This window comes from Toxorhynchites rutilus, chromosome 2, assembly GCF_029784135.1.
Source record: "Toxorhynchites rutilus septentrionalis strain SRP chromosome 2, ASM2978413v1, whole genome shotgun sequence".
In the NCBI taxonomy this organism is placed as follows: Eukaryota; Metazoa; Arthropoda; class Insecta; order Diptera; family Culicidae; genus Toxorhynchites; species Toxorhynchites rutilus.
The window spans coordinates 15,192,814-15,219,405 of NC_073745.1; the positions used below are offsets into that span (position 1 = coordinate 15,192,814).

The following is a 26,592-nucleotide window of genomic DNA, read 5'->3' on the forward strand; positions in this document are numbered from 1 at the left end:
TCGGTACGATTTGAGGAGCACAAAATGGACCAATCAAAAATGGGCACATAGTGTATTTGGACAATGCTTGATATTTCACAATTATTCAATTATTTATCTCAAGAAAAATGAAATGTTGTTCGTTACGATAGATGCGTAGATATATTTCCTATCAATTGATGCAAAAACCTTTGCGATCTATTGGGAAATGCTCGAGTTATAAGCGTTCCAAATCTTGCATTTTTTCCTACTTGTTCAGTGCCTAGATTTCCATTTCACCACCTATATCTTCCGGTTAGACGTAGTCCTACGTCAAAAATTATGAAAAAACGTCGAAATTTCGGTCGTCACTCCGGACTACTACCTTAAAAGCGTGTCGTGGCTTGTGATCCTGTTCACCAATAGAATATCCATTCTGACCGCATTTCTCCTTCCATTCGATGCTCAGAATTTCGTAGTAACGTTTAATCACACGACTCGCCGTTGAATGCACGATTTCGAGTTGTTTTCCGATGTCCCGATGTTTTCCAGGTGCTTGCGAAAAATCTATTCGCGACGTTGCTTTTTCGGGTGACGCCATATTTTTCAATTTTCCAAAAACTGACAGCGATAAAAAAAACAGTTTAAACAATACAATCAAAACTACTTCTACCCAAATTTTGAAGAGAAAAAATCCAATAGTTTTTTTTTCAAGATGTAATTTGATGTTGGACAACCTTTTTGATATTTTTTTTTTTATTTTTCAGTTACCAATTTGTGACTTTTATAGAAAGTGACGTATATTTTTGATAGTTATTACTAGAAATTTTTTATTAAATTTTTCGAAGAACCCTGCATAAAGACCCTTAGCAATAACAAGAACCAAAAGTAATGGATTGTATTGCAGATTGTAAACAATTGTTTAACTGAACATTCAAAATGGCCAAACTAGTCCAGACTGCCGGACTTGAGAGATATCGGGAGTACCAGCGTAACACCATAAAACATCGAGTATCGAATATACATCACCCGAGGTAAATCCAAGCTTGCGATACTTTCTGAATAGACCTCATACAAGTTGAGAGGAACTAATGTTATTTTTTTCTATGTTTATGACATGTGAAAGTTTTTTTTTTTCGTGTCATGTTGGGACATTAGAAAGAATAAACTGGAATTCCTGGCACACGAGCTAGTTCTCCCATATGGACATTATCCGACCGAAAGCGAAGCACACCGGACCGGATCGACCAGGACGAAGGTCAACCATTTAGCCCGGAGTTAGGCTGAAGCGAAAATATCGAATTAAAAATCTATATATACATAAATGGATTTCTGTCTGTCTGTCTGATTCTTATGGACTCGGAAACTACTGAACCGATCAACATGAAAATTGGTATGTAGGGATTTTGGGGCCAGGGAAGGTTTTCGTGATAGTTTGAGACCCCTACTCCCTCTCTAAGGGGGGGCTGCCATACAAATTAAACACAAATTTCGGCATTACTCGGGATTAATCAAGCAAATGAAACAAAATTTGGCAAATGGAGGGTTTAGGGTGCAATAAATGTTTCTATGGTGGTCAGACTCTCCACCCCCCTCTCTGCCATACAAATGACTGCCGCTGCCATACAAATGAAACACAAAATTCTGCATTACACGAGAATTAATCAAGAAAATGAAACCAAATTAGGCATATGGAGGTTTTAGGGTGCAATAAATGTTTCTATGATGGTTAGACTCTCCACCCCCCCTCTCTAAGGGGGGGGGCTGCCATACAAATGAAACACAAATTTCTGCATTACTCGAGAATCAATCAAGCAAACGAAACCAAATTTGACATGTGAAGGTTTTATGGGACACGAAACGTTTCTATACACTCCTCCCCCCTCTCTAGGGGGGCTAGTCTGCCATAGAAATGAAACACAAACTTCGCATGACTCGAGAACTAAACTAGCACAATTTGGGATGTGAGGGTTTTTGGGTATGATAAATGTTTCTATGATGGTATGACGCCCCTCCCTCCTCCGTAATGGAGAGGAGATTCAACAAAAATATTGCACATATTTCAACCAAAAATATTCCAACCAAACATTACTGTTACGCTATTCGCGTATGCGCTCCTTCGTCCCCGGGTCCATTACATTTCCAGGTTCAATGCTGAATGGCAAGGTATAGGTCCCTCGGCAGTGATAAGAGCTAAACAAAACAGCAACAAAAACAATGTTTGAATAGTTGTGCTCTAGAAAAGGAAAAAGAACATATTTGAATTAAGGTATAAAGGTGAATTTAATTAGTTTTCTGTTACGTTTTTCTGTTAAACATATGGTAAATGAATTGGAGATATTATTTAGAAAAATTACTAAATTCATCAATTCTTAATTGTAGGCGATTGTAAATTGGAGTATTTAGGAGAAAAAGATTTATTTCAGACATTTTTCAGTACGAACATAACCTATAAAAGGCCTTTTTGATTTATGACTAACAATGTGCGCTGTTACGATAATTTGACACTTTACTCTTTTCCCCCTGAAAATTAAAAGTACGTAACAATTAGCTTTTATATGTACCGTGTAGCACCTTTCCGGCGAAACGAACACGGTTCCACCACCTGCAAGCGTTTTCGCTGCTGTCACTCCTGCAGACACAAAGTACGATTGCCTGAGCAACTGCTTACATTATAAGCTGCATGTAATCTCAAAATTATATCAATCCTCGCTAATTGCTCCTGTGTCACTTGCTGTCACACGTCACAAATCTGCCTCTGCAGCCGGGACATGCCCTGAGCGGAGAACCTACACCGTCTGATCCTTGTCTCTGCTACATAATTAACATATAATTAGCAATTAGTCATATGAAAGCAATATCATAACAATAAAGTAATGTCTCATTATAAATCGTCGAGTCGCTGTTGCGTTGCTGCTCGAGACTTCTGGTTGACTTTAGGTGGAAGAATTTCGCATTGTGTCTTTTTTGGGAGAAGGGGACCAAACGTCGTTGTCGTCGTGTACACCTCCAATGCCTTTTTTCGTACCTTTTGTGTCGCGCCACGATTATTAAACTTTGTTTATGCTCCCTATTGACGTGTGTATTTAATAATTCATATCATTTTCGTTCCGGTGAACCTCCTTGTCAAGACGCGAGCGGATGAGAGCGAACAATTTCACGCTGTTTTGTGGGCATCACCCGGAGGTGGTGCCTTTGTGGGGTGGAAGACGGTTTTGCAAACACAGAAATCCGCGAAGCCATCAAGAATCGCTGCAGGGCACATCTGTGTTAGAGCAGCAGCAGTAGAGTAAAGTTCGCTTTCACATTGTCATAATTTCGCTATCTCCGACGAGCTTTGGGAGGCACATCCCGGGCTGGTGGAATTCGCCGATAAGTGAGTGTACATGTCGTAAAATTTTATTGTTCCCTCACTCAGTGCGCGAGTTGAGTGGAATTGAACCCACTCCTCCGGGTCCACGGTGGGAAGAGCCCAGGAAAGGCGTTTTGCAGCAGCCGTCTCGGCAATCATAAATTATTAATTTATATCTTTAATTATTTTCTCCTGCATATATAGTTATACGCAAACCGGAGAGTTTCCGGCGGGACGAATCGGGTTTCGCTGGTCGCGTCCGTGCTGGGATTGTTTGGCCGAAAGGCGAAGGCTCTTCTCACCTATTCCGAGGCCCTGGCGCTGGTCTCCGAGGAGGAACGCAGAACAGTAAATTTGTCATTTTTAAGTGCGAGTTTGAATTGCGAAAAGGTAGCGAGCCCGAGTTGTGTATGCAAGTCGTTATCGAGATAAATAATTAACGTTTCAATAGGTGCAATAACATTAAATTATGATCAGCACGGTAGGAGATCAGGATTCGCTCCGTCATAAGCCGGGACGAATAATCCCGGATTGCGGTGTTATCTCCCACCAATGACTGATTTATTGGTGGCCACAATGGGTGATTTAAGGGGGCGTTGGTCAACGACATCTCACGCGCTGGTACCGCTCGGAGTATTAGTCACCCGTTCGTGTAATCCACACGTTGCCATTGAACGAGCTGCATGCGTTAAATTGATAACCACAACAGTGAGACGTTATTTGCGCTACTGCAAATGGCTGCTTGAAATATTTGAAAAGCACACAATTGGAAAAATGGATTTTTTTTATTATAGTCCAGAGTGGGTAACTGTGACAATGTATTCTGTCTGGTATTCCATGTTTTTTGAAAACATAAATCTAAAAATAAAGTAACTCAGATTTTACAAAACAACATTATGGTACACGAAATGTTACCTCTAACAAAATATAGGTAGAATTCATAAAGTTGAAAAAAAAAGGTCTGCGTCGCATTTCTTATGATATGACAAGACATGGTCCCGCAATCTATTAAAAAAATTTAGACAAAAAAAGTTGATGGGTCTGATCCTAGAGGCATGAACGGGATCTTGGCATAGGACTTTGATTGTGTGTAGTAATTGCATTTGGAATGATTTTTTTTTTCATTGTTCAAAATCTGTATTTTTGACGTAGGACTACGTCTTACATTAAGGGTACCAAATCAGAAAACAGGTCACGTTTTTATGAAATAAAGTTAACGTTAATAAACATTTTTGATGCGAACGGATTTTAACAATTTGCATATCAATCGAATCGGATTTTTTCTAAGATTTGTTTGATATGATATACATTAGAATCCCATGGTCTGTATATGGTCTAAATTGATGAAAATTGGAAGCATTCCTATTACCCCATACATTTGTTCTGTCCATTCGTGTGCTTTCCCGAACAGAGCTGTCAATAACGGGCAACTTATGCAGCCGCTAGAATAGAAACAACGAAGGGTAAGAAACTTGCATACTAAGTGTGATGTCGCTAGCGTATAAGTATTGCAATTCTAAAATTAAATTTTCTTCAGCGATGAGGCACATTTCGAGCTCGGTGGCTATGTGAACACCCAAAATTTTCGTATATGGGGCTCAGAAAATCCACATGTGATTGTTGAGAGGCCATTGCATCCGCGATGTTTCATTTTTATCGCTTCAACTGTGTGCATCTGTTAGACGTATGTTTGATGCTTGTTAAATGGCGATGCACGGAAGATGCCTCTTGTAAATACTCAGTGCAATGCGTGCATTGATATAAAGAAACAAAATGCGACATATGACAAATTAGTGTATTGTTCTCGCAAAGGCAAGAAAGAATCGTTTCTTCTCGAAATGATTCTACAAAACCACGCAAGCCATTAAATCCTTTTAGAGTCCCCGGGAACTTTAACTAAAGAGTTATTTATGAAATTCCGACGCATTATTAAATAATACCCGAAATGATAAACCAACAAATTAAAAAAAAAAAAGATTGCGTAGCCCTACGTTCTAAGCGGTCGTGTCTCGGATACAACCCCTCGATTTTTTTTTATCATTTTTAAATTAAAGTCTAAATAGTTAAGATCTACATAAATATAAACCTAAGTCAAATAAATAACTACATAATACCAACTACAAAAACATATTATAGATGAAAATAGAATTTTCTCCTTCGTCGCCATGTTGTCCGGAACATTGCTTGTAATAATTTTAAAGCCTGGTGATGTATATGGAGCATTCTATGGCCATCAGTTCTTTCTTGGGAAGTTCGTGTAGCTGCTGTAGCGAACTGATCTTATTGGGTGCAAAGACCACAATTACATAAATTGTTAATAGCAAGACATACACGATAAAAAAAATGAATTCGATTCGGTTCGATTGGGCTACATACAATACAATAACTGATAAATGTCTATTATCGGTAAATGGAGAATTATACGCATCAACTCACATTGTAAGCTAACGCTCGAATTTAAGCAAAAATATTGCTCGTTGCGTCGGGGAGGAAAGCGAGTGGTTGGTGCAATCGAAAGAAAACATACCCGGTTTAATCGTCAAATTGTTAAATTTTTTTACTATATTCACTGTTCATGGTTTAAGCAGAACAAAATTCTGGATGTATTTCCTGTCTACTGGTATATAACACAACATATAACCCAATAACGATTTTGTGTAATATGCGTTTGAAAACACTTGAAGAATCGTTACATTTTTCGTAGAGTGACCCCTAGGGTGCCAATGAATGGAAAATTTTTTCGAGATGACACTAGATCTCGACATTTCATGCAATTTTAAGACATTTGGCATCAACATTTTTTTGACGTAGAACTACGTCTTTCAAGGAAGGTGCCAAATCAGAAAACAGGTCACGTTTTTGTGAAATAAAGTTAACGTTAATAATTATTTTCACAGCGAACAAATTCTGTTATTTCGCACACCAATGGAATCGGAAATTCTCTATGATTTGTTTGATATACTATACAGTACAATCCACTAATACCTAAATAGTTTAAATTATTGAAAACTGGAAGCATTCTCTTTTTCCCACACATTTGTTCTGCCAATTTATGTGCATTCCCGAACAGAGCTGTCGATAACGAGCGACTGATACTTTCGTTTTTGCCCGTTTTCAACGTATTTGGTTTCAACAACCCATCCACGATTTGAGCCACACCACTTCTCGTTTGGTGGTCATCGAAGCAACATGGTTGTCGCAGAGCGTCGAGTGGTAGAGAATTGTTTTCTTGACGGGTGAAGGAGGAGTATGGAATAGAGTTTTTTTTTCACAAGAGCCCTTCTCAGGGCTAGAGGCGGAAACCAAAAATAGAATAGAATGAAAAAACAGATGCGAATGAGCTAGCAACACAACGAGCGGATATCATTCATGCCTAATGCTGATTCCACACACATACACACATAGCTCGATACAAGGAGAGGAAGCCCTCTGTATCTAGGTGTGCTACGACAAAGAAAAGCAGCATACGAGAATTTTTTGTGCTAGTATATTTTATGAAAGTATGCTTTCAAATTCCAGCAGTTGCATGCTTTGGGGTTCGATCACATCTCAAGCGGAATATAGGAGCAAAAGGGTTCATAGTTTGTGATCGATATCTGAGTGGAAAGGAGAAAGTCTGATGCGAGTTGAATCAAATAAACGATAAGTGCTGATAGCTTTCGACTCTACTCGACTCTTTCGAGTCTACTGAAGTAATAAAAAAATAAATAGCTAAAAAGATATTACAAAAATTTCGATGCATTCTAAAATAATATCCAAAGTGATAAATAAGTGGATTGAATAATAAAATTCCGTAGTTCTACGTCGAACACTGCGGTCGTGTCCTAGATACAACCCATTACAATTTTTCGAAACCCCCGATTTCCTTTACTCCCCCCTTGGGTGATTTTTCGATTTTCAAAAAACTCAAATTTTTACCGCTTTGCGCCACTCTCCCTTAAATCTGATTGAGCTAATATTTGGCATAGGGTGTTTTTCCGAGGTGCTGAACATATTGTATGAGGTAACTTTTTGAAATTAGAGATGATCATTTTCATTGGCACCCTAGTGACCCCCCTATATAGAAATCAAAGACAGTCCTATGTCAAAAAAGAAAAAACTAGGAGTATATTTAGCCGGACCAAATCAACCCCACAAATCGTGTAGAAACAAATTTTAAAAATATATATATCATCCAGAACCACAAACAGTTCGATACATTGTTTCGATCCACCGTATGATTCATCTTCAAATTCCATTGAAGCAAGAACACCAAACGATCACTCGATCAACAACCACTCCGAAGGAGCATCCCCGTTCAAGTTCAACTCGTTACAAGGACATTGCACCCGTTCCAATTGTAGAATGCGCCGTCAGGCCGTCTGTCCGCTGGTCGCATCATCAGCAGCACCATCAACAGCAGGGGAGATGGAATCTGTTTTGTCCGTCCGGAACGCGGCCACGGTTTGGCGCTGATTGCTTGCGAATCCACCGTTGGAAGGGTGTGGTGAAGAAGGAACATTCTCGAACCCATACTGCGCCGGTACTGTTCGATGCAAAATTGGTACCTCACTGCGGTGCCTGCGTTTGCTCACACGCGGGCCATTAATCAAATCCATCATTAAAATTACACCAAATCGCTCGCTGGCCGATCCGGATTGAACAATATTGCCAAGACCCGTTCGGTCACAATCGAGCGATGATTGATTTCAATGCATAAATTAAGTGCTTAATGCTTGCAGTCTGTGTGATTATTGACAGTATGATTGGTTATTATTTTGGGCCCTAGGATTTCAGTGTGCGCTCCGGAGTCATCATGGGGGCGATTTTGAGCGGATCTGCCCATTCGACGGGAAATGCACTCTACTGTTGAGGCATATTTTTCTATCTATCCAACGCACACCGGAGCGGGAACCGTCATTCAAGCAGCGTTGATTAAGAATCACAAATCAATCTTCCGGTGGGGATGTAATTTATGCATCAGCGACTGGACAGCGATCCGATAATGCATCCACGGCTTGGTCACCTGGAGCGAGCGGCGTGATGATCTAGTTCGATTGATTAGCCCCACATCTCGCCAGTGGATGTCCCGGCCAGACTGAATCGGATTTCAATTATCCGGCCCTGGACTAGTTCGGCTCGGGTTTGGACTCTTGTCGAGCGAGGGGGTGACTAATGAGATGTAAGGCCATTCATTCTTCAGTGCCCGATTCGCACTGAGGTCGTTTGTTTTGGCCTGGCAGCGAAATGCACTCGATTTATATTTGCTCGCAATGGGACGCGGTTACCGGATGAACGCATGTTTGTTTCCCAAAGGAATCTCCTTTTGATCTTGTGTGCATGTGTGTTGATGAAAAGCGTTGTATGGAGCACAAAAGGAAGTTTGTGACCTGAGATGGCCATTTTTTTCGTATAAATCGGTAGGTTTCATCGAATCTACGAATTTCTACGGATTTTTAATTTTTTGTGTCAGATCTCCTAGTGATCACGAAAAATTATCTTGGAACCTGATATGACCCTAATATCATTAATGTTATCGACATGGTTTAAAATTTTGCCTTTCACATTTCATCACGAAAAAATCTATCCGTGAAAACGATTTAGAGCAATTCCACACCAAAAAAAACTGTCGGTTTTGACGCTTTTCGATTTTTTTAAACGTTGTGCATGTGGTAGCTGTCACCTAAAATCACAATTTTCATTTATAATATGACCAATTTTAATTACGTCTGGTCTTTTAAAATGGCATATCCATAATAATTAGCATTTGTTTGCAAACAAAATCTCAACTTGAAATCCAGATGTCTGATATTCAAATAAAATATTTTGTATGGCTAAGTTATTCAAAAGTCAATGATCTGTCTATGAATAGTATCACCTTAAATTCACAATTGGAAAGTCCCACTCACAAATTAAATTTTATATTAAAAACTATTATATCTCAAAACACACCACGTTCCATACTTTATAGTGTACTAGCTGTGCCCTGCCACGCTTTGCTGTGGCACATTGTGGTTGCATGTTGAGTTGAATTTTCCGATTTTTTATGTTGTGACAACAATCCTAGATGTGTGTGGTTGTTTTCTATATTGTATCATAGTTTGAGCTCAATCGGTTCCGAACTTTTCGAGTTTTTGACGCGTACACAAACGAACAGAACATTTTTAATGTATCAAGAGAGGAAATCGATAAATTTTAAATCATTTCGAAACACAATTTCAGTTCACCATTTTGTCAAACACTTGGAAAAAAGATGTTTCCATCACATAGAACTCATATTTAATACGGAATGGTCGATTTTCATTAGAAGCTTAATTTCAGAAACACACAATGGCCATATGAAAGATCATTTTTCTTCATTTTTTTTAATTTTTTTATGCCGTAACAACAGCTCAATCGGTTTCGTACTTTTCAAGTTTTTGACGCGTACACAAACGAATACAATATATATATATATATATATATATATATATATATATATATATATATATATATATATATATATATATATATATATATATATATAATTTCAGAAACGCACTATGGTGTTTCCCCTGTTTTTTAATTTTTTTTTTATGCTGTAACAACACTCTTTGAAGTGATTTGTATATTGTGTCCAACTTTGAGCTCAATCGGTTCCGTACTTTTAGAGTTTTTGACGCGTACACAAACTATAAATAAAAATGGATTTTGTTTTCGTAATTATTGATTATATTTGTTTTGTATAGCTTTCATCGTTTCGAGACCAAGAACGCCATATATTTTTATATTTTTTTCAGAGAGCTGAGTTTTTTCACATAATATATCCGAATACCAGAGAGGTGTTATGTTTCGTTTTTAAGTCATGATTTTTCAAAGTCAACATGATTTCAGTTTTCGTTCAATTTTCTATGCGACTAGACTGGATGTATGTGACTATAATCCAACTCATTGGCAAGTTTGTTATTTTTTCAAAAAAGGCTTAATTTGATATGTCGATCATCTGAATCGGTCTAGTAGTTCAAAAGTAATAATGATTTGAAAAAAGACCGGTGGGTAATGTCGGGGACATAACCGGAGTGACGTAGGACTATACAAAGGGGACAGCTTTTGTTAAATATATATTTTAAATATATTGTTTTATTTTCTTCTCCTACGTGAATACCTACCTATCTACCTGAAAAATGGATTAGTTTACTGTTTACTCTTTATGAATATGTTGATGGTTCTGAAAAGAACCTTTGGTGTTGTGTTTTTGTTATCACTCGATATTCCCATCTTGTTCGGTTAAACCTTCCTGTTTAGCTATTGCGTTTGCCACTCGCCACAGCTTTCACAGTTGAAAAATTTCTTCCCATCCAGCTTGTGACATGTTGTTCAGTAAATTACATTTAATGCGACGTGCCGGAGAAACACTTTGCCACTCACTGAAACTAATTGTTGCCTTGATGAGCGCCAAACCGAACCTGCTCTGTTCTTGATGCGGGTTTTCTAATTGTCGTGAGCAGCTTTGCAAGCCAACTCGAGCACTCCGACGGCCGAAACTCTATAATCGCTGTTAGGTATACTGGTGCTCCGGCACCAATCCGTTCGGCCTAGTTACCCTTGCGGAGCAATCAGTGAATGCGACCAACAGGGAACTGGAGACCTGCACGGTTCGAGTGAGACTTTGCCTTTCCTTAACTTGTCCTTCTTCGTTACGTCCACGATGCCGATGCCGTACAGCCACACGGGTTTACGGTTTGAAAGAAAATAAGATATTTTTTTGGGGTCCGCGTGTTTTATACTCTAGCGGTACACACTCACAGGATAGAGACAAATCGGAAGACTCAGCCAGAGGGGCAACAACTGCCAAATTCACATACTCATCAGATCCTGGCAAACAAATGATGAAAAAATCAATTTGTGTTTTATTATTATTTTGGATAATGTTTTAGAAATCATTGAACTGTATTTCCTAAACTCTTTTTTGGAAGGTTTAATGGCCCTGAAAAGCGCCTTGTTTTATGGAATGGTTCCAATAAACTTAGTACTCGTGGTTTTGAAAAAAAAAACATTTCGAACGCCCTCGATGCCGCCTTGTTCTGGATTTACCACCAAAGCAGTTTGTATAAAGAACTTCTTTTCGTTTCTTCTGCTACCTGATGCCGTTTTGCGATTACGTTTGCCACTCGCTGCAACTGCCTGTTGTCTTGATGTCCACCGAACCGAATGTGTTCTGTTCCGAATGCGGGTTTTCTTATCGTCGCGAGCAGCTTTGCCAGCTAACTCGATCACTTCGGCGGCCGAAACTATATAACGCCGACTAGGTGGACTGGTGCACTGGTACTAACGCGCTCGGCCTAGCTACCCTTGCGGGGAACTCCAGATCAACACGGTTCGAGCGAGATTTTGCCTTTCCCTTCACTTTTCCTCCTTTACCATGTCCAGACATGGCTGCTTGGGTTGGTTTGTTGATGTGTTGTGATGCGAACCGATGTGGTGTACGGTTTGAATGAGAATGATCGTTACGGCAGCGGAGCGGGGATTTTTAAGCTGACTGGCTGGCTCGAGAATTACGCATGTGTGAGACTGCGACCAATGTTCCGTTCATTTTTTTCTTTTTCCTTTCCAATCGTGCATTCTATTTCGCTGCTGCTCTGGTTGCCCGTTTTGGTCGGTACGATTTGAGGAGCACAAAATGGACCAATCGAAAATGGGCACATAGTGCATTTTGACAATGCTTGATATTTCACAATTATTCAATTATTTATCTCAAGAAAAATGAAATGTTATACGTTATGATAGATGCGTAGATATATTTCCTATCAATTGATGCAAAAACCTTTACGATCTATCTTTACGAGTTATAAGCGTTCCAAATCTTGCATTTTTTCCTACTTGTTCAGTGCCTAGAATTCCATTTCACCCCCTATATCTTCCGGTTAGACGTAGTCCTACGTCAAAAGTCATTTTTGAGAAAAAGGGAAAAATGAGTTTTTGAACCATCGGGTATCATTGAAAACTCATAACTCAAAAACGAAACAAAATGCCTCCCTGGTTTCGAGATTTTAACAACGGTTAACCTATAGTGGTGTCATGTCAGTTTCAACAAAATTAATACATCAATTTTAAATATTTTATGAAAATATAATCGTAACGATTTAAGAAAAGTATTATAAAAATGTATTTATATACATGAGTATTATATACACGATATTCTACATAAAAAAAATACTATATACAGGTCGGACTCGATTATCCGGAGTATTGACTTTTTTTTCACTCCGGATAATCTAGTCATACCAAAAACGAATTTTCTCTCGTTAAACGTAATATAATTATGATTTGCACTTATTATTAAACGGTTTTATCTAGGTTGACCTGTTTGTATGTTTGTGACTTTGTAACTTCGTAACTTTGTAACTTTGTCCGTAGCGCTGTACCAAATTAATAGAAATTAAACTCTCTTCTTGTTGACCGATTGATCTGAAATTTGGAACACATCTTTATCTCTGGTGTCATTATAAAACTGCGTATACCATGATCTTGAAAATCCAAGATGGCGGCCGCTACAAAATGGCGGATTACATATTTTCTCAGAACCGCTTCAATGTGGGTATCAAATGAAAGGGCTTGACTAGTAGAACACAGTTATTTATGAAAAATGTAAATTCAAGATGGCGGCCGCTACAAAATGGTGTATTACATATTTTCTCAAAACCCCATCAATATGGGTTTTCCCAAAACCCCATTAATATGGGTATCGAATAAAAGAGCTTGACCAGTAGAACACAGTTATTTATGAAAAATGTAAATCCAAAATGGCCGCCACCACAAAATGGCGCCATATAAATATATATTTTTTTCAAAACCTCATCAATACGGGTATCAAAAGAAAGTTCTCGACTAGTAGAACATAGCAGATAATGAAAAATCCAATTCCAAGATGTCCGCAGGCCCCAACAACTAATTACTTTTTAAATGGTTTCATTCAGCTTGACCTGTTTGTATGTATGTTTGAGTGTCTTGTAGGGTTGTCCCACATTAATAGAAAATTGACGGAGGCGATCTGGCGTAGTGGTAACATCCATGCCTCTCACGCTGAAGGTCACGAGTTCAATTCTCACTCCCGACATTCTTCCAAAAATGGAAGTAAAAGTGACGAACCAGCCAAATGAGTTGAAAATCACTATAATACAGATATAAAAAAAAAAAAAAAAAAAAAGAAAATTGACCCGTTCCTGTTGACTGATTGATCTGAAATTTGGAACATACATTTAATTCTACTGTCATTTAAAAACTGCGTATTCCATGATCTTCAAAAATTCAATTTGGCTGTCGTTAAAAAATGGCTGAATGATTTGACTTGGAGAACACGAAACATAATAAACAACATAAATTCGAAAAGGTCGCCGCCACTAAATGGTCGACTATGCATTTTTTGCAATCCCCTCAATATCGGTATCAACTAAAATAATTTAACTAATAGAATACAGTACATCATGATAATATTCCGAGGAAAATTAGGTAAGAAATAAACATTGGATTTCCATTATCCACAGTTAGTTGTTTCATCGTATACCCCACGATTTAATTTTAGTCTCATCATTGCCCTAGATTAATGAAGGAATGGATGTGAGAACTGCTAACTGCTACTTGTCTAATTAGTTTCTAGCTTTTAGTACATTATCTGTATTCTAATTATGTTTATTCGCAATGAAACCGTTTAACTTAAAAAGTTTTTTTTTACTTATTTTATTTTCTAGTTTTTTAGTAAATTATGTGTATCATTAGTATACTTCTCTACATTAAAATAATTCAAAACATTTTTTTTTAATTTTTATTTCTTACCTAACTTTCTTCGGAATATTTTGATGATATACTGTATTCTATTAGTCAAATCATTTCATTTGATACCCATATTGATAGGGTTCTGAGAAAATATGAAATCCGCCATTTTGTAGTGGCCGTCATCTTGGATTTGCATTCAGACTGTATTCTACTAGTTTACATTCATAATTGTATTCTGCTAGTCAAGCCCTTTCATTTGATACCCATATTGATGTGGTTCTAAGAAAATATGTAATGCGCCATTTTGTAGTGGCCGCCATCTTAGATTTGCATTTGTCATAAACAACTGTATTCTACTAGTCAAGCCCTTCCATTTAAAGCCCATATTGATGGGGTTGTGAAAAAAAAAATAAGGCGCCATATTGTGGTGGCAGCCATTTTGGATTTGCATTTTTCATAAATGACTGTGTTCTACTAGTCAAGCCTTTTCATTTAATACATTTAATACCTATTCAATATGGAATTATTATACAAAATAATTCAAAATTTCCGAAAATCAAAAATAAAATACTCCGGATAATCGAATCTTGAATTCCGGATAGTCGAATCCCGGCTAATCGAGTCTCCGGATAATCGAGTCCGAACTGTATTACATTTTATCCTACACCTAACAAGAGTTGACAGTAAACATTCAATCTTCGGCAGAAATAATTCTTTCTTTTTCTTTTTTCGGAAAACGAGACGAAACGTATGGTTTTGGTTACAAATGAAAATGGTTATCTCGATATTTCATTCGGAACTTGCTGCGAAATGTTGATTTGCACGATAATATAATAACAGTATAATACAAATTATTCAATTGTTTGCTTTAAAAAATAGAATTATGGTTATTGTGATAAAAGCATAGAAATATGTCCAATAGATTGATGCAAATATTTTTGAGATCTATAAATAAATCGTAGAGTTATAAGCGTTCGAAATCTTTCATTATTTTATACATGTTATAGCTTTTAGGTTTCAATCTTGTACCCCATACCCTCCTATTAACAAGTTGAGCCCCGCGTCAATCCCTAAGGGCCGTGGTTGAGCATATTGGTAGGAAAGTCAGCGTTTTGGACTTGGACTGACAGTTACAAAATAAGAAAATAAAAATATATACGGTTTGTTTTCGGAAGTTTTACAAAATGTGACTGATCTGATCTCGTGAAATTACATTTATATATCTCAAACGGTAATATTGATATACCGTCGATGGTGGTGAGATTGGGTCAAAAACGGAATAAAATATGTTGAATTATTAAACAATAACACAGTTAATAATTATACATTGGAAATAGTGAAAATATGTCTCCTATTTAACGGTTCACAGCTTTCGAAAATATACGGAATATTTGTCAATCTCACCCTATTTCACCCCCATGAGCCATTCTCACCCCCATCGACGGTACTTCCAAGTTGAAAAAAAAGAAAGGAAAGTGCCCCTTTTTAACCCAATGACACATCCATTGACGATATGTATTTTCTATACATCAGCAGCCGCATAATCTTTTCCATGACATCCCCGCGAACTAGGCTGAAGTTGAAGACTCATAATAAGCGTAACAAATGAGCGACATATCGTTGACCATCTTCTACGAAACGCTCACAAATAACTTCATATTCACGTCAGCCGCGAGGCGACACCCCGTCAGCCGTCGATTAACACCTTCTTGGAGCAATTCATAATTGTTCCGTTTATGATCGTACCCTTGCTGACCGCCGTCGCGACGGGTTCATGTTTATCTTGTTGATTGGGGTTCCATGATGACGGAGAGGCGCGTTCTCCGACAGTCAAACCAGCCACGGAGTCGGCGTTGATTGGCACGAGGCAGCAGCTGTCTGATCGCTCATATTACTTTTTTTTTATTTGATGGGCCTCGAGGATCTCTCAACATGAAGCGTTCCGCCACAATCGATTTACCCGGGCGATGATGAACAATGTGAAAAATGGTTCATCTCGTTTTGGTGATCTCACCGGCTGATGTAATTCCAGATTCCATATCACATACTCACGTAAATTTTGGAATTAAATAAGAGATAACGTATAAGCAGGACCGAAGAAAGCCAACGGACCCATCGTTTTATATGCGTTTTTTTCGCCCCGTAAAGAATCTCCCCCGGTATCCAATTTGTGAAGACCAAAAAAAAAGTTCATACAAGTGAGAAGTGGAGATAAAGAGTGCAAATAGCTGTTCGTTCAAAATACACGAAAATGGCAGCCTCGGCGCAATGAGAGCAAATTATGAAATCATTTTCCTTCGCCTCGTAACGAGATATCCAGGAGTATGGCGAAGTTGCCGCGGTGCGGCGAGTATTGGAATCACGACAATTTCCAGCCTCGGTTACGAAACCTCCGCTCGTCAGCGTTTGGGTACTCGCCCAGGTATCGTTCCGCGTTGGCAAGAGTTTATTTAAACATAAAAAGCCATGAAAATCGGCAAACTTCATCGCCATCATCATCACGGTTCCTCCGAGTGCACAACATTCGGAACCCGTGGGCTCATTATTATTGCTATTATTTGCGGTAGGATCATACTCATTGGGTGTGTGTGAATGGGTCTGAACGTGCGCGCCAACAGCCGATGATGAAATGAGAAGTGCAAGAAGCAACAGTTCCTCCATGTGCATCCACGAAAATTATTGGCGGCTCCAGCGTTCGGATCATACGGAACTACACCGTAGGTTTGAGGTCAATCAGCCCTTGTTATTATAACGATTTCCAGGCGTTTTTCTTTTACATTCTTCGTGCCATCCGTTCTCGGCATGGCGATCGCTGGGTCGACCCGGCTCTCTCTGGGAACGGAAGCAATCCGAAGCGATGTTTGTTCAAAGCGTGCAGAGCATTGGTTCGAAAAGGTTCACCGCACTGGTTTCGGGACCTTTTGGTCGTCTTCCGGTTGAGACTTTACAATTTTTTATGAGAATGAACCAGCTCAATTTGTGTTGGATTTCGCGCAATGGAAAGTTTCTTGAGCCTATCTTCTCGATTATCTTCTCAATGTTCTGTATATTACCAGGGTTCCATGGTGTAACGGTTAGCACTCAGGACTTTGAATCCTGCGATCCGAGTTCAAATCTCGGTGGAACCTTCTTTTTTTTTACTGATGACAGTTTTCTAAGAAACTTTGTTAGCAAACCTTCCAATTGTTCGTCTAGTAGGGTTGGTTTCGAGTATTAAATCATTTTTATTTTAAGGAAGTATTCATAAACTCAGGAAATTTAATAAATCTCATTATATTTGTGTTCATTGATTCGAGCTTCGTTTTTATTTATAGATACGTCAGAGAAAATGATCAAAATGATATGAAGATTTCCTTGATAATATGCAAATATGGAGGATGAAAAAAAAAATTTGAATATTTGTAGGTTGTGATATAAATGAATATGGGTAGAAAATTCATATCGAAACAAGAAAGCGTTATTGTTCATCGTTTGATTTCAACCTGTAACTTACTCCAAGTGTTCCATCCTCTTCCTAGCATCAGACTTGTATTATATAGATTAGAATAGTATTCTAAAGGGTGTGTCACATCAAATTGCATCACGGAAAAAACGCTGTAGAAATTCGCCCAGTAGACCGATCCTTTTGAAAATTTTAGACAGTAAAATAAAAACTATTAAACAACTTTTGGCATTTTCTTTTTATTCATACTTCGAGCCCAAGCCCGTATGCTCGCCCCTTCCTCTTTACCCCGTCCATAAGGTTCTGTACAACGTCAGGTTGTAGTTTTTTTTTGAACAGAAATCCATTTTCTCTTGAAGTCCGCCACCGATTTGACAACTTTTGGGTTCTTCCGGAGGGCCTGCTTCATAATCGCCCAATATTTCTCTATTGGTCGAAGCTCCGGCACGTTGGGCGGGTTCATTTCCTTTGGCATGAAGGTGACCCCGTTGGCTTCGTACCACTCCAACACGTCCTTTGAATAGTGGCACGAAGCGAGATCCGGCCAGAAGATGGTCGGGCCCTCGTGCTGCTTTAATAATGGTAGTAAGCGCTTCTGTAGGCACTCCTTTAGGTAAACCTGCCCGTTTACCGTGCCGGTCATCACGAAGGGGGCGCTTCACTTTCCGCAAGAGCAGATCGCTTGCCACACCATGTACATTTTGGCAAACTTGGATAGTTCCGGAACGCTGAATTTGTCCTCTGCGGAGAAGAACAACAGGCCCGGCAGCTGACGAAAGTCCGCTTTGACGTAGGTTTCGTCGTCCATTACCAGGCAATGCGGATTCGTCAGCATTTCGGTGTACAGCTTCCGGGCTCGCGTCTTCCCCACCATGTTTTGCCTTTTGTCGCGGTTAGGAGCCTTCTAAACCTGGAATGTACGCAGGCCCTCCCGCTGCTTGGTCCGCTGGACGAATGAACTTGACAAATTCAGCTTATTGGCGACATCCCGGACCGAACTTCTCGGATCACGTCTAAACTGCTTAACTACGCGCTTGTGATCTTTTTCACTGACGGAGCATCCATTTTTGCCGTTCTTCACCTTCCGGTCGATGGTTAGGTTCTCGAAGTATCGTTTTAGTACTCTGCTGACCGTGGATTGGACGATTCCCAGCATCTTACCGATGTCCCGATGTGACAACTCCGGATTCTCGAAATGAGTGCGCAGGATTAATTCACGACGCTCTTTTTCGTTCGACGACATTTTTCCAAATTTACGAAAAATTGACAGTGAAGCATGGCCAACGTGATCTATACACTCTTATCTGATTATAAGCGAAAGCCGAAGATATTATTCCGTAAAATTAAATTTCTAGCGCTTTTTTTCCGTGATGCAATTTAATGTGACACACCCTTTATACTGATACTAAAATATAGAATACTGTTTTTCTCGATTTCTTTTTGTCTCGTAAAAAAAAAAAGAAAAATCAAAGTTTTGATTACGCGGCTACACATTGCGAGAACGATTTAATTTCTATTCCACGCTTCAGTCAAGTTAAATGAATTGAAATTAGTGAATTACAAAAGATCAATGATCCGTTCAATTCCAAAATTTTGCAGGGTATTAAAAAAGAGGGGACACTCGGGTTTGAACCGAGGACCTCTCGATCTGCAGTCGAATGCTCTACCACTGAGCTATACCCCCTAATTTGTGAATGTGAACTTTGTTCCTAATTTATTATTTTTTTAATTTTTAATTTTCATTTTAATTTAACTCACTATCATGGTCCATGTTGCAGGTTTATATAGCTTATTTATAGAGCAATTATACGTCAAGCCGACCAAAAAACAGTAAGTTTTGACCCGACCCTATCCTTTTATTTTCAACTTGGTACTTATGATGGAAGCTGCACAAAATCACAATTTTTATTATCATATGACCAATTGAAATTACGACTTATTTTTTAGAAGAGCGTATTCAAAATGATTAATCTTTCTTTCAAAAAATCGTAGCTCGAAATCCAAATGTCTCATTAAAATATGATGTTTGATAAAGTTGATGGAAAATCAATGAACTATTTAGAAAAAATAACATAACTGTCAAAAAATTTTACTCAGAAATTTAATTTAATATTAAAAACTTTTATAACTCGAAACACTCCTACCCCCCAATATTTCCCCATTAGTTTTCCATGTACAATCGCATTTGGATTCCATTTTTTATGTAACTTCTTAAAGTATTGAAATTTCTAAAATTCATATCCCCATTTGGCTGAGTTTACCACGGCACCACGGTACGTCATACTTTGTTAAGAAAAAGGGCTTTTCAATGAAATTATATATAAAAAAAAATAACGAATGGGGGAGGAGAGGATGTTAATAAAATTTTAGAGTGAGATTTTTTTACATTACTTTTAAAACGTTATTTTTTTCAACTGGTTCATTTAGTTTCCAACAAGTTTGTCAAACATCATCTTTTAATCAGACATTTGATTGTTTGAGACATTTTTGAGCTACAGTTTTTTGAAAAGAAAGGTCAATGATGCTTCCTTTCAAAAAATCAGTCGTAATTTAATTTGGTCATATGATAATTAAAATTGTAATTTTGGGTAGTCTCCATCATGTGTACTAAGTTTTAACAAAATCGAGGCTCGTATCAAAATTTGCTGTATCCCGGCCAGTCTTCACTAAACACACGCTGCGCTACACTCGTGCTAAATTTACATCAGCGCGCGTTCATAGCAAACACGTGTACCAAACTCATGGAACACGAAAGCGGTGTTAACACTAGATTTACCAGACCAGTCATTTTGACTGGTCATGCAATTTCAATTCAAAATTCCTACTACATATAATATTTGCTTTTCGAAATGATGCTATGACTTTTGTAGCTATAAGTAGACAATACATTTTATGAGCTTAGTGTTACTTTATATATATTAGTAACAAAAATATGTTTTGTTAATCACATTTATACCAGTATCAGTCAAAATGACTGGTGTATGTTTCTATGAATAAATGTATGATTTCGGGAGAATCATGTGATCGTTGCAGTATATGTAGCGCCCATTATCGAGAGTAGTGATGAGGAAATTCCTGATGAAGACAATATAGATAAGTCAAGTGACAGTGATTGTGAAAAATATTCCAAACAAACGTATGATGCATGCGATTCCCTTCCAGTTCTGGAGACGAAGTTGGAAGTAATGTACCTGAGAGGCGTTGCCTAGCGTTCTAGGCAACTGGATTTCTTTTCGTTCTATTACGACGACCGTCCTCTTTCGCGTCTAACTACCGACTCTCTCACTTTATTTTCCTTCTCTTAACGATAACATTATATCTCTTAATTTCTACCGACAAACTCCAGGTAGAGTTTGTCTATGTTGTGACCTACTCTATATTATTTCTACCTATGATTCCTGTAATGATTCATAGAATTTTCCATTCGTATGGAAAATTTCTACATCCCTACTTCTATTCCTATTGGGGTCTTTTGCTACAATCTGGTTGGATAATCTTATTGAAATCTATTTGTAATGGGGCGCTGCATACCAAATCAGAAAACTGAAATTGCTTCAGACGGTACTATTTGGACAAGAATTGAAGAAGGAGGTGTTGCTGGTGGATTATCAGCTCATAGTTATTTTATTTTTAAAGTTTAGATGTTTTGGTTGCAATAGCTCAATGAACAGAAAATGGGAACATGGGAAATATATTTTCTTTTGCAAGTGTAGTATTTAAAAAAAAAAGCTTCAATTTGATATGTCGATAATCTGAATCGGTACAGTAGTTCAAACGTTATGAATTTTTGAATAAAGGCATTTTTTGAATTTTTGATTAAAGGCATTTTTTGGAAAAAGGGGAATATTTAATTTTTTTGGACCATCGGTTAACTTTGAAAAATCACAACTTCAAAACAAAAAAAAACCTCTCTCTGATTATTGGATATGTGACGAATTTCATGCCAACTCGTCTTAGGAGTTGGCAGCACCATCTCAGATAGTAGTGAAACGTTGTGGGTGTAAAGACATGGGTCATTTAAGCAACTTTGCATAAATGAAATATTCGAAAAATAATTAGACTACTTTTTGAAAAAAAAACACATTTTTTCTTAATTTTTTACAAAAATTTATAATTTATAAGCTATGATACTTACAAAATTCTTATCAAAGGATGAAATGTAGGAAATTATTTAAATTTTCACAAAAAAATGCCAAATATTTTATGGAAAAAAATTTCGCTGACAAAGTTATTTTGAAAATTTGAAATTGATTTTTCTCAAAAACGTATTTTTTTTTAAATTCCACTTTTACAGGGAGAAAGTTTTTCGAATAACAACTTTTTCATGTTTTCTTGGAAAAAAGTACATCTAACCCTAATTTTGTTTAAAGTCAAGATAGCGATATAGCGTATTCGACAAAGTTTGAGATCTTGTTAAAATATAAACTTTTGTCGAAAACATTAATTTTCTATCTTTTATAGTTTCTGGAATATAAGTCATTTTTGTATGAAGACTCCTAAAAAAATAATGTTTTGCTCGTAACATTTTTGTGTATAAATTCTCACGTTTGACATTTTTCTAAATAGAGAAAAGTTAGCAGAGCATGTAAATTGCGATAATGTATACATAAAAATGTTACGAATAAAACATTGATAGTATTTTTTCAATGAAAAAAAAAATGAAAAAGTTGTTGTTCAAAAAACTCTTTCTATGTAAATGTGCCCATCGTCCGTTGTAAGGAAAATTTGTTGGGCTATTTATATCATATCGAGAAAAATGAATTTTAATTTTCAAATAATTTTTTTTATCAATGCATTTTTATGTGTAAATTATCGCAATTTACATGCTCTGCTAACTTTCTCTATTTAGAAACATGTCAAAAACATGTCAAACGCGAGAATTTACACACAAAAATGCTACGAGCAAAACATTATTTTTTTCAGGAGTCTTCATACAAAAACGACATTTATTCCAAAAAATTATAAAAGATAGAAAGTTGATGTCTTCGACAAAAGTTTATATTTTAACAAGATCTAAAACTATGTCGAGTACAGTATATCGCTATCTTGACTTTAAATAAAATAAGGATAAGTTGTATTTTTTTTTTCAAAGAAAACATGAAAAAGTTATTGTTCGAAATATTTCAAGTATGCGAAGTTGCTTAAATGACCCATGTCTTTACACCCACAACGTTTCACTACTATCTGAGATGGAGCTGTCAACGGCCAGTCGAGTTGGCATGGAACTCGTCATGTAGAAAATCCTTAGCTTTCAAGGGAAAATATAGCGCGCTTGGTCCCGAGCCCATGAAAACTATGAAACACAAATACAATCAATTCGCTTTCAGAATCACTATATCGGTTCGGCATGGAATGGCTGTATATCAATATATCAGTAAATTCGATGAATCTTCAAAAGGAAACAAAATTGTGTTAAAAAACAACAAAAAAATCACACACTAATGCAAACATATATTTTAAATTCTTTTGGCTACTTCTGAAGTTCGTTTATTTTGTTCGAACCTTTAGTATTTTGACATAAACAGCACAACTGAAACACTATTCCACTGTTTATAGCGAATTTCCTAAACACATTGAGGTCAACCTGTCCGGGCGAGGCATCAGCATGTGACGGAAAACAAACAACTTAGCTGCTATTTGCTCAACATTGATGCTACAAAGAGTTCGGATGCAAGGATGTTTTTTTCCCCGCATTTTGCTTGGAGCACAAGTCACCCCGAAACGAAAACGAGCATATCCCACCGCGGCGTCAGCCGTAAGTGAAACCGACACTAGGCAAGCAAGCGCATTAAATTGAATTGATGTTTCTATTATTGCCGCGCAAACCGTGCGTTCCGGGCAACCCTTCAAAGTTCTGCTTTTTGCCGCCTGTCGTGTTCCTGGTGCTGTACCCAGCCTTGACGATTTGGGGGCAAAAACGGTGCATCGGATATCACTTTCCGCATTGCAAGCACACTGCAGAGCACTGTTGTTGTCGTTTGGGGAGAATGACAAAGAAATGCTACTTTTACTACTGCTGCTGCTGAGTTCGCCGCAGAGCTTCATGGCTCGATTCAGTCAAACGAGAGCTATTATTTTTCATTCGGTGCCACCGCAAAAAGTGTTAATGCTGGCAGCAAACATAAAACCACACCGTTTGATACTAAATTTCACAAACGGGAAACTTTTGCATCAGCATTAAATCTCATTGTTCCAAATGCAATCGCATCAAAGTGGGGGAACGAGAGAAAGGAAAACGATTCGTCACAAGACGTTCCAAAGACACATTGCGGATTGCCAACGCTTTCCGAAGAGGAAGAATCTTATTTATATTTATGACAATACTTTGCAGTAATATCAATTATGACATTTTTTGCCGTTTCCCTTGTTAGTTTCTCTATGTTTTATGCACCTTTCGCTTTGAGTTTTATGTTTTTATTTCTTGCCCCAATCGCGGCGCAAAAAGCTCAATTGTCGTCCGAGTGCTCTGCGAAGTGGTGCAAATGAACCAAATGTAACGAACTCGTGTATTTCAGGCTGCCATTCCCGGTTTCAGTTTTGTGGCCACAAAACGCCGTTGCATAACTACTAATGGCATGGGAGAAAGGATCGGCTAGAGATATTGGGACCTCTTTGACGTGTTTTCAGATTCTAAAGTCATGCAAAAGGTCTCCCAGCGGTTGATGGATTAAAGTGTTTCGTGTCAACGTCAGGCAGCAGCGTTTTCGTGCCTCGGTTGTGTGACTGCGCGCGCCCGGAGAAATGTCAATGGCCCATTGTAATGCACCCCCTCCCCGAGCTTCAGCTATGCACTTTAGGCCGAAGGGTGAATGTTTACATAAATGTTTAATCAGATCCTCAAATAATGGCACCCTGGAAGGTTTTTGTCGTGTGCATGTGCTCGAATGTTCATTTGAAGGCATGTGGAATGAGAAACGATACTAGATTTCGCAATATACATATCGCGAAACGTGGTTAACGAGCGGTGCTTGTTTTGTCCAGACCAAACCATTCGAACCATTATGATGAACGAAAGGTAACAAGCTTCCACAGAAAAAAACGATAACTTCGAAACATTTCAACGTCGTAAAAAAGGGTGTATCCAAATTTGGACCAATTTTTGACAAACATACGAAGCTAATTGGAACAAAGAAGGGATGAAAAAACACAAACATTATTCAACCATGCCTTCTCGTATATGTTTCGTTCTGCCTCATTTGTCAAATCAGTACAAAACGTTCCTTTCAGCGTGAGCCAATAAAATCACCGCATCTGCCCTTATGTTCCAATTTTCGCACACTTTTCCCCCAACCAATGCTCGGACCAAAACCGCGGAAACGATAACAACTCAACACCTCAATTGCCGATCAGCGATCGGCTCCGAGCCAAAATGTGCCATAATAATAACAATAAACCAAATCGCGAGAACCGATCACTGGGAAAAGGGCGCATAGCTTCGCTCATTCTCTCTCTCCGTTCATCCTGCCGTATATCTTCGGGTCAGGAAAAGCGAAATAAAATCGACAAAAAATGCAGCAGAAATAGGCAATAACAGCATCCAGACGCGCACAAAATGATCGTTTACACGCCGCCCACTTTCCGCCACCGCTCTTCTCAGACAACTCAGTCGAAGAAAAAAACGCTGAAAACACTGAAACGAAGAAGAAACCCAAGAACAACAAGCAGTCATATGGAATACGTTCGGTTTAAATAAACAACATAAAAACACGATCGAGCAAAAATAATAATCGGCACCGATGGAAAACATTCAGAAAAAATAAAATAAAAATTGGCATGGTAGCGCGATAGGATAGGAAAGCGAACAAAAAAAAAAAAAAAGAACGAGAGAAAGGAACATCGAGCCGCGCGCGAGTATTAAACGAAGTAAATTTAATAATATAGGGCTGAAAATGTTGAAAAATCAAAACCAATAATACTCAATCTTCTTTCCGCGTTTTGGGGGGATCCCGGGCTTTTGTTTCTCCCGCGACTTCGCGATGCTGTTGGCGGGAACAAAGCTTCACTGCACCCAATCGTGATGAACGTGCGCTTGTCGGTGGTTAGACCGCGGCGGATGCCTCGCGGACTGATTTACACGCTATTAAAGGTTCGATATTAACTCCGCCGGAGACGGGTGGGAAAATGCGGTACCCTCGGGTGAGGGAGACGGTGGAAGAGGGGGCGGTTGTTTGGCGGTTTGGGTGGTGATGATGCGGGAAACGTATAACAAACTCTCACATTTTCGGTTCATCACCTCGATCGATGGGAAAAAAAAACATGATGTGTTCGGTGTTGTGATTGGATTGTCAGCGATTGCGATGTTAGGGAACAAATTCGAAGGGCACGGGTTCAATTGGGTATCGGAAACAGAACGATATCGGAACACAACCATTTCGCGAAAAGCGATTGTCGGGAGAAAGGAAGCGGTGATGTGATGTTAAGGATTGTTCGTATGTTTTTCGAACAACGTGATTAGAAGTGGTGCTTTGCAAATATATTAGATTGGGAGAGAAATTTTGTTAAATCTTTCCATTCCTTGTTCATATTACATCTATAGTAGTGGTGATTTGGAATGATCATATTATACTAGGTAAGGCAAAAAAATAAGAACCAAGAAAATAATTAAACAAGTAGCAGTTATCACATCCGTTCCTTCATTAATTTAGGACAATTATGAGACTAAAATAAAATCGATGGGTATATGATGGAACAACTAACTGTGGATAATGAAAATTTATCCACATTTATTTCTTACCTATTTTTCTTCTGAATATTTTCATGATATACTGTATTCTATAAGTCAAATCATTTCATTTGATACCGACATTGGGGGATTGCAAAAAATACTTAGTCGACCATTTAGTGGCGGCGACCTTTTTGAATTCATGTTGTTTATTATGTTTTGTGTTCTCCAAGTCAATTCATTCAGCCATTTTTTAGCGACGGCCAAATTGAACTCTTCAAGATCATGGAATACGTAGTTTTATAAAAACAGTAGAATTAAAGGTGTCTTCCAAATCAGTCAACAGGAACGGGTTCAATTTTCTATTAATGTGGGACAACCCTACAAACATTCAAACATACATATAAACAGTTCAAGCTGAATGAAACCATTTAAAAAGTAATTAGT

The 26,592-nt window shown here is 38.1% G+C and overlaps 2 non-coding genes across 2 annotated transcripts; one reads left to right on the forward strand and one right to left on the reverse strand.

Moving 5' to 3' along the window:
• Nucleotides 1–17,097: 17,097 nt before the first annotated feature.
• Trnaq-uug (transfer RNA glutamine (anticodon UUG)) lies at nucleotides 17,098–17,169 on the forward strand. Its single transcript has one exon. It is a non-coding gene; the product is annotated as a tRNA-Gln (tRNA).
• A 1,926-nt stretch (nucleotides 17,170–19,095) lies between these two features.
• Trnac-gca (transfer RNA cysteine (anticodon GCA)) lies at nucleotides 19,096–19,167 on the reverse strand. Its single transcript has one exon. It is a non-coding gene; the product is annotated as a tRNA-Cys (tRNA).
• Nucleotides 19,168–26,592: the final 7,425 nt, after the last annotated feature.